The 8,151-nt window shown below is 40.4% G+C and overlaps 1 long non-coding RNA gene across 1 annotated transcript in view; it reads right to left on the reverse strand.

Annotated features, from left to right (window-relative positions):
• Positions 1–2,901: 2,901 nt before the first annotated feature.
• LOC142473371 (uncharacterized) overlaps positions 2,902–8,151 on the reverse strand; it is a 5,749-nt gene continuing 499 nt past the window's right edge. Inside the window, exons 1-2 of the long non-coding RNA XR_012790061.1 lie at positions 7,371–8,151; positions 2,902–6,884 (exon numbers count right to left, since the gene is read on the reverse strand). The exon at positions 7,371–8,151 is cut by the window's right edge and continues 499 nt beyond it. This is a non-coding gene — a long non-coding RNA (uncharacterized LOC142473371). The remainder of the gene's footprint in view (positions 6,885–7,370) is intronic.

An 8,151-nucleotide genomic window follows, 5' to 3' on the forward strand; every position in this document is an offset into this window, starting at 1 on the left:
AACATTACTAGTGGATAGATTGTTGCACACGTTGTGGCTGAAACATTACTAGTGGATAGATTGTTGCACACGTTGTGGCTGAAACATTACTAGTGGATAGATTGTTGCACACGTTGTGGCTGAAACATTACTAGTGGATAGATTGTTGCACACGTTGTGGCTGAAACATTACTAGTGGATAGATTGTTGCACACGTTGTGGCTGAAACATTACTAGTGGATAGATTGTTGCACACGTGGCTAAAACATTACTAGTGGATAGATTTTTGCACATGTGGCTGAAACATTACTAGTGGATAAATTGTTGCACACGCTGTGGCTGAAACATTACTAGTGGATAGATTGTTGCACACATTGTGGCTGAAACATTACTAGTGGATAGATTGTTGCACACGTTGTGGCTGAAACATTACTAGTGGATAGATTGTTGAACACGTTGTGGCTGAAACATTACTAGTGGATAGATTGTTGCACACGTTGTGGCTGAAACATTACTAGTGGATAGATTGTTGAACACGCTGTGGCTGAAACATTACTAGTGGATACATTGTTGCACACGTTGTGGCTGAAACATTACTAGTGGATAGATTGTTGCACACGTTGTGGCTGAAACATTACTAGTGGATAGATTGTTGCACACGTTGTGGCTGAAACATTACTAGTGGATAGATTGTTGCACACGTTGTGGCTGAAACATTACTAGTGGATAGATTGTTGCACACGTTGTGGCTGAAACATTACTAGTGGATAGATTGTTGCACACGTTGTGGCTGAAACATTACTAGTGGATAGATTGTTGCACACGTTGTGGCTGAAACATTACTAGTGGATAGATTGTTGCACACATTGTTTCTGAAACATTACTAGTGGATAGATTGTTGCACATGTGGCTGAAACATTACTAGTGGATAGATTGTTGCACATGTGGCTGAAACATTACTAGTGGATAGATTGTTGCACACGTGGCTGAAACATTACTAGTGGATAGATTGTTGCACACGTTGTGGCTGAAACATTACTAGTGGATAGATTGTTGCACATGTGGCTGAAACATTACTAGTGGATAGATTGTTGCACATGTGGCTGAAACATTACTAGTGGATAGATTGTTGCACACGTGGCTGAAACATTACTAGTGGATAGATTGTTGCACACGTTGTGGCTGAAACATTACTAGTGGATAGATTGTTGCACGTTGTGGCTGAAACATTACTAGTGGATAGATTTTTGCACATGTTGTGGCTGAAACATTACTAGTGGATAGATTGTTACACACGCTGTGGCTGAAACATTACTAGTGGATAGATTGTTGCACACGTTGTGGCTGAAACATTACTAGTGGATAGATTGTTGCACACGTGGCTGAAACATTACTACTGGATAGATTGTTGCACATGTTGTGGCTGAAACATTACTAGTGGATAGATTGTTGCACACGCTGTGGCTGAAACATTACTAGTGGATAGATTGTTAAACAAGTTGTGGCTGAAACATTAGTAGTGGATAGATTGTTGCACACGTGACTAAAACATTACTAGTGGATAGATTGTTGTACACGTGGCAGAAACATTACTACTGGATAGATTGTTGCACACGTTGTGGCTGAAACATTACCAGTGGATAGATTGTTGCACACATTGTGGCTGAAACATTACTAGTGGATAGATTGTTGCACACGTTGTGACTGAAACATTACTAGTGGATAGATTGTTGCACGTTGTGGCTGAAACATTATTAGTGGATAGATTGTTGCACACGTTGTGGCTGAAAAATTACTAGTGGATAGATGGTTGCACACATTGTGGCTGAAACATTACTAGTGGATAGATTGTTGCACACGTGGCTGAAACATTACTAGTGGATAGATTGTTGCACACGTTGTGGCTGAAACATTACTAGTGGATAGATTGTTGCACACATGACTTAAACATTACTAGTGGATAGATTGTTGCACACGTGGCAGAAACATTACTAGTGGATAGATTGTTGCACACGTTGTGGCTGAAACATTACTAGTGGATAGATTGTTGCACGTTGTGGCTGAAACATTACTAGTGGATAGATTGTTACACACGTTGTGGCTGAAACATTACTAGTGGATAGATTGTTACACACGTTGTGGCTGAAACATTACTAGTGGATAGATTGTTGCACACGTTGTGGCTGAAACATTATTAGTGGATAGATTGTTGCACACACTGTGGCTGAAACATTACTAGTGGATAGATTGTTACACACGTGGCTGAAACATTACTAGTGGATAGATTGTTGCACACGTTGTGGCTGAAACATTACTAGTGGATAGATTGTTGCACACGTTGTGGCTGAAACATTACTACTGGATAGATTGTTGCACACGTTGTGGCTGAAACATTACTAGTGGATAGATTGTTGCACACGTTGTGGCTGAAACATTACTAGTGGATAGATTGTTGCACATGTGGCTGAAACATTACTAGTGGATAGATTGTTGCACACGTTGTGGCTGAAACATTACTAGTGGATAGATTGTTGCACATTGTGACTGAAACATTATTAGTGGATAGATTGTTGCACACATTGTTTCTGAAACATTACTAGTGGATAGATTGTTGCACACGTTGTGGCTGAAACATTACTAGTGGATAGATTGTTGACACGCTGTGGCTGAAACATTACTAGTGGATAGATTGTTGCACACGTTGTGGCTGAAACATTACTAGTGGATAGATTGTTGCACGTTGTGGCTGAAACATTACTAGTGGATAGATTGTTGCACACGTGGCTGAAACATTACTAGTGGATAGATTGTTGCACACGTTGTGGCTGAAACATTACTAGTGGATAGATTGTTGCACACGTTGTGGCTGAAACATTACTAGTGGATAGATTGTTGCACATGTGGCTGAAACATTACTAGTGGATAGATTGTTGCACATGTGGCTGAAACATTACTAGTGGATAGATTGTTCCACATGTGGCTGAAACATTACTAGTGGATAGATTGTTGCACACGTTGTGGCTGAAACATTACTAGTGGATAGATTGTTGCACATTGTGACTGAAACATTACTAGTGGATAGATTGTTGCACACGTTGTGGCTGAAACATTACTAGTGGATAGATTGTTGCACACATTGTGGCTGAAACATTACTAGTGGATAGATTGTTGCACGTTGTGGCTGAAACATTACTAGTGGATAGATTGTTGCACATGTGGCTGAAACATTACTAGTGGATAGATTGTTGCACATGTGGCTGAAACATTACTAGTGGATAGATTGTTGCACATGTGGCTGAAACATTACTAGTGGATAGATTGTTGCACATGTGGCTGAAACATTACTAGTGGATAGATTGTTGCACATGTGGCTGAAACATTACTAGTGGATAGATTGTTGCACACGTTGTGGCTGAAACATTACTAGTGGATAGATTGTTGCACATTGTGACTGAAACATTACTAGTGGATAGATTGTTGCACATTGTGACTGAAACATTACTAGTGGATAGATTGTTGCACACGTGGCTGAAACATTATTAGTGGATAGATTGTTGCACACGTTGTGGCTGAAACATTACTAGTGGATAGATTGTTGCACATTGTGACTGAAACATTACTAGTGGATAGATTGTTGCACATTGTGACTGAAACATTACTAGTGGATAGATTGTTGCACACGTGGCTGAAACATTACTAGTGGATAGATTGTTGCACACGTTGTGCTGAAACATTACTAGTGGATAGATTGTTGCACACGTGACTGAAACATTACTAGTAGATAGATTGTTGCACACTTTGTAGCTGAAACATTACTAGTGGATAGATTGTTGCACACGTTGTGCTGAAACATTACTAGTGGATAGATTGTTGCACACGTGACTGAAACATTACTAGTGGATAGATTGTTGCACACGTTGTAGCTGAAACATTACTAGTGGATAGATTGTTGCACATTGTGACTGAAACATTACTAGTGGATAGATTGTTGCACACATTGTGGCTGAAACATTGCTAGTGGATAGATTGTTGCACACGTTGTGGCTGAAACATTACTAGTGGATAGATTGTTGCACACGTTGTGGCTGAAACATTACTAGTGGATAGATTGTTGCACACGTTGTGGCTGAAACATTACTAGTGGATAGATTGTTGCACACGGTGTGGCTGAAACATTACTAGTGGATAGATTGTTGTACACGTGGCAGAAACATTACTAGTGGATAGATTGTTGCACACGTTGTGGCTGAAACATTACTAGTGGATAGATTGTTGTACACGTGGCTGAAACATTACTAGTGGATAGATTGTTGCACACATTGTGGCTGAAACATTACTAGTGGATAGATTGTTGCACACGTTGTGGCTGAAACATTACTAGTGGATAGATTGTTGCACGTTGTGGCTGAAACATTACTAGTGGATAGATTGTTGCACATTGTGACTGAAACATTACTACTGGATAGATTATTGCACACGTGGCTGAAACATTACTAGTGGATAGAATGTTGCACACGTGGCTGAAACATTACTAGTGGATAGATTGTTGCACACGTTGTGGCTGAAACATTACTAGTGGATAGATTGTTGCACACGTTGTGGCTGAAACATTACTAGTGGATAGATTGTTGCACGTTGTGGCTGAAACATTACTAGTGGATAGATTGTTGCACACGTTGTGGCTGAAACATTACTAGTGGATAGATTGTTGCACACATTGTGACTGAAACATTACTAGTGGATAGATTGTTGCACATTGTGGCTGAAACATTACTAGTGGATAGATTGTTGCACATGTGGCTGAAACATTACTAGTGGATAGATTGTTGCACATGTGGCTGAAACATTACTAGTGGATAGATTGTTGCACATGTGGCTGAAACATTACTAGTGGATAGATTGTTGCACACGTTGTGGCTGAAACATTACTAGTGGATAGATTGTTGCACATTGTGACTGAAACATTACTAGTGGATAGATTGTTGCACACGTTGTGGCTGAAACATTACTAGTGGATAGATTGTTGCCCGTTGTGGCTGAAACATTACTAGTGGATAGATTGTTGCACGTTGTGACTGAAACATTACTAGTGGATAGATTGTTGCACACGTTGTGGCTGAAACATTACTAGTGGATAGATTGTTGCACACGTTGTGGCTGAAACATTACTAGTGGATAGATTGTTGTACACGTGGCTGAAACATTACTAGTGGATAGATTGTTGCACACGTTGTGGCTGAAACATTACTAGTGGATAGATTGTTGCACACGTTGTGGCTGAAACATTACTAGTGGATAGATTGTTGCACGTTGTGGCTGAAACATTACTAGTGGATAGATTGTTGCACACGTTGTGGCTGAAACATTACTAGTGGATAGATTGTTGCACACGTGACTGAAACATTACTAGTGGATAGATTGTTGCACGTTGTGGCTTAAACATTACTAGTGGATAGATTGTTGCACACGTTGTGGCTGAAACATTACTAGTGGATAGATTGTTGCACGTTGTGGCTGAAACATTACTAGTGGATAGATTGTTGCACACGTGGCTGAAACATTACTAGTGGATAGATTGTTGCACATGTTGTGGCTGAAACATTACTAGTGGATAGATTGTTGCACATTGTGACTGAAACATTACTAGTGGATAGATTGTTGCACATGTGGCTGAAACATTACTAGTGGATAGATTGTTGCACATGTGGCTGAAACATTACTAGTGGATAGATTGTTGCACATGTGGCTGAAACATTACTAGTGGATAGATTGTTGCACACGTTGTGGCTGAAACATTACTAGTGGATAGATTGTTGAACACGTTGTGGCTGAAACATTACTAGTGGATAGATTGTTGCACACGTTGTGGCTGAAACATTACTAGTGGATAGATTGTTGAACACGTTGTGGCTGAAACATTACTAGTGGATAGATTGTTGCACACGTTGTGGCTGAAACATTACTAGTGGATAGATTGTTGCACACGCTGTGGCTGAAACATTACTAGTGGATAGATTGTTGCACACGTTGTGGCTGAAACATTACTAGTGGATAGATTGTTGCACACGTTGTGGCTGAAACATTACTAGTGGATAGATTGTTGCACACGTTGTGGCTGAAACATTACTAGTGGATAGATTGTTGCACACGTTGTGGCTGAAACATTACTAGTGGATAGATTGTTGCACACCTGGCTGAAACATTACTAGTGGATAGATTGTTGCACACATTGTGGCTGAAACATTACTAGTGGATAGAAGGTTGAACACGCTGTGGCTGAAACATTACTAGTGGATAGATTGTTGCACACGTTGTGGCTGAAACATTACTAGTGGATAGATTGTTGCACACGTTGTGGCTGAAACATTACTAGTGGATAGATTGTTGCACATGTGGCTGAAACATTACTAGTGGATAGATTGTTGCACATGTGGCTGAAACATTACTAGTGGATAGATTGTTGCACATGTGGCTGAAACATTACTAGTGGATAGATTGTTGCACACGTTGTGGCTGAAACATTACTAGTGGATAGATTGTTGAACACGTTGTGGCTGAAACATTACTAGTGGATAGATTGTTGCACACGTTGTGGCTGAAACATTACTAGTGGATAGATTGTTGCACACGCTGTGGCTGAAACATTACTAGTGGATAGATTGTTGCACACGTTGTGGCTGAAACATTACTAGTGGATAGATTGTTGCACACGTGGCTAAAACATTACTAGTGGATAGATTGTTGCACACGTGGCTGAAACATTACTAGTGGATAGATTGTTGCACGTTGTGGCTGAAACATTACTAGTGGATAGATTGTTGCACACGTTGTGGCTGAAACATTACTAGTGGATAGATTGTTGCACACGTGGCTGAAACATTACTAGTGGATAGATTGTTGCACACCTGGCTGAAACATTACTAGTGGATAGATTGTTGCACACATTGTGGCTGAAACATTACTAGTGGATAGAAGGTTGAACACGCTGTGGCTGAAACATTACTAGTGGATAGATTGTTGCACACGTTGTGGCTGAAACATTACTAGTGGATAGATTGTTGCACACGTTGTGGCTGAAACATTACTAGTGGATAGATTGTTGCACACGTTGTGGCTGAAACATTACTAGTGGATAGATTGTTGCACACGTTGTGGCTGAAACATTACTAGTGGATAGATTGTTGCACACCTGGCTGAAACATTACTAGTGGATAGATTGTTGCACACATTGTGGCTGAAACATTACTAGTGGATAGAAGGTTGAACACGCTGTGGCTGAAACATTACTAGTGGATAGATTGTTGCACACGTTGTGGCTGAAACATTACTAGTGGATAGATTGTTGCACACGTTGTGGCTGAAACATTACTAGTGGATAGATTGTTGCACACATTGTGGCTGAAACATTACTAGTGGATAGATTGTTGCACGTTGTGGCTGAAACATTACTAGTGGATAGATTGTTGCACACGTTGTGGCTGAAACATTACTAGTGGATAGATTGTTGCACACGGTGTGGCTGAAACATTACTAGTGGATAGATTGTTGCACGTTGTGGCTGAAACATTACTAGTGGATAGATTGTTGCACACGTTGTGGCTGAAACATTACTAGTGGATAGATTGTTGCACACGTTGTGGCTGAAACATTACTAGTGGATACATTGTTGCACACGTTGTGGCTGAAACATTACTAGTGGATAGATTGTTGCACACGTTGTGGCTGAAACATTACTAGTGGATAGATTGTTGCACGTTGTGGCTGAAACATTACTAGTGGATAGATTGTTGCACACGTTGTGGCTGAAACATTACTAGTGGATAGATTGTTGCACACGTTGTGGCTGAAACATTACTAGTGGATAGATTGTTGCACGTTGTGGCTGAAACATTACTAGTGGATAGATTGTTGCACACATTGTGGCTGAAACATTACTAGTGGATAGATTGTTGCACGTTGTGGCTGAAACATTACTAGTGGATAGATTGTTGCACACGTTGTGGCTGAAACATTACTAGTGGATAGATTGTTGCACACGTTGTGGCTGAAACATTACTAGTGGATAGATTGTTGCACACGTTGTGGCTGAAACATTACTAGTGGATAGATTGTTGCACGTTGTGGCTGAAACATTACTAGTGGATAGATTGTTGCACGTTGTGGCTGAAACAT

The sequence above is a fragment of the Ascaphus truei genome, assembly GCF_040206685.1.
Source record: "Ascaphus truei isolate aAscTru1 chromosome 6 unlocalized genomic scaffold, aAscTru1.hap1 SUPER_6_unloc_1, whole genome shotgun sequence".
Taxonomy (NCBI): domain Eukaryota; kingdom Metazoa; phylum Chordata; class Amphibia; order Anura; family Ascaphidae; genus Ascaphus; species Ascaphus truei.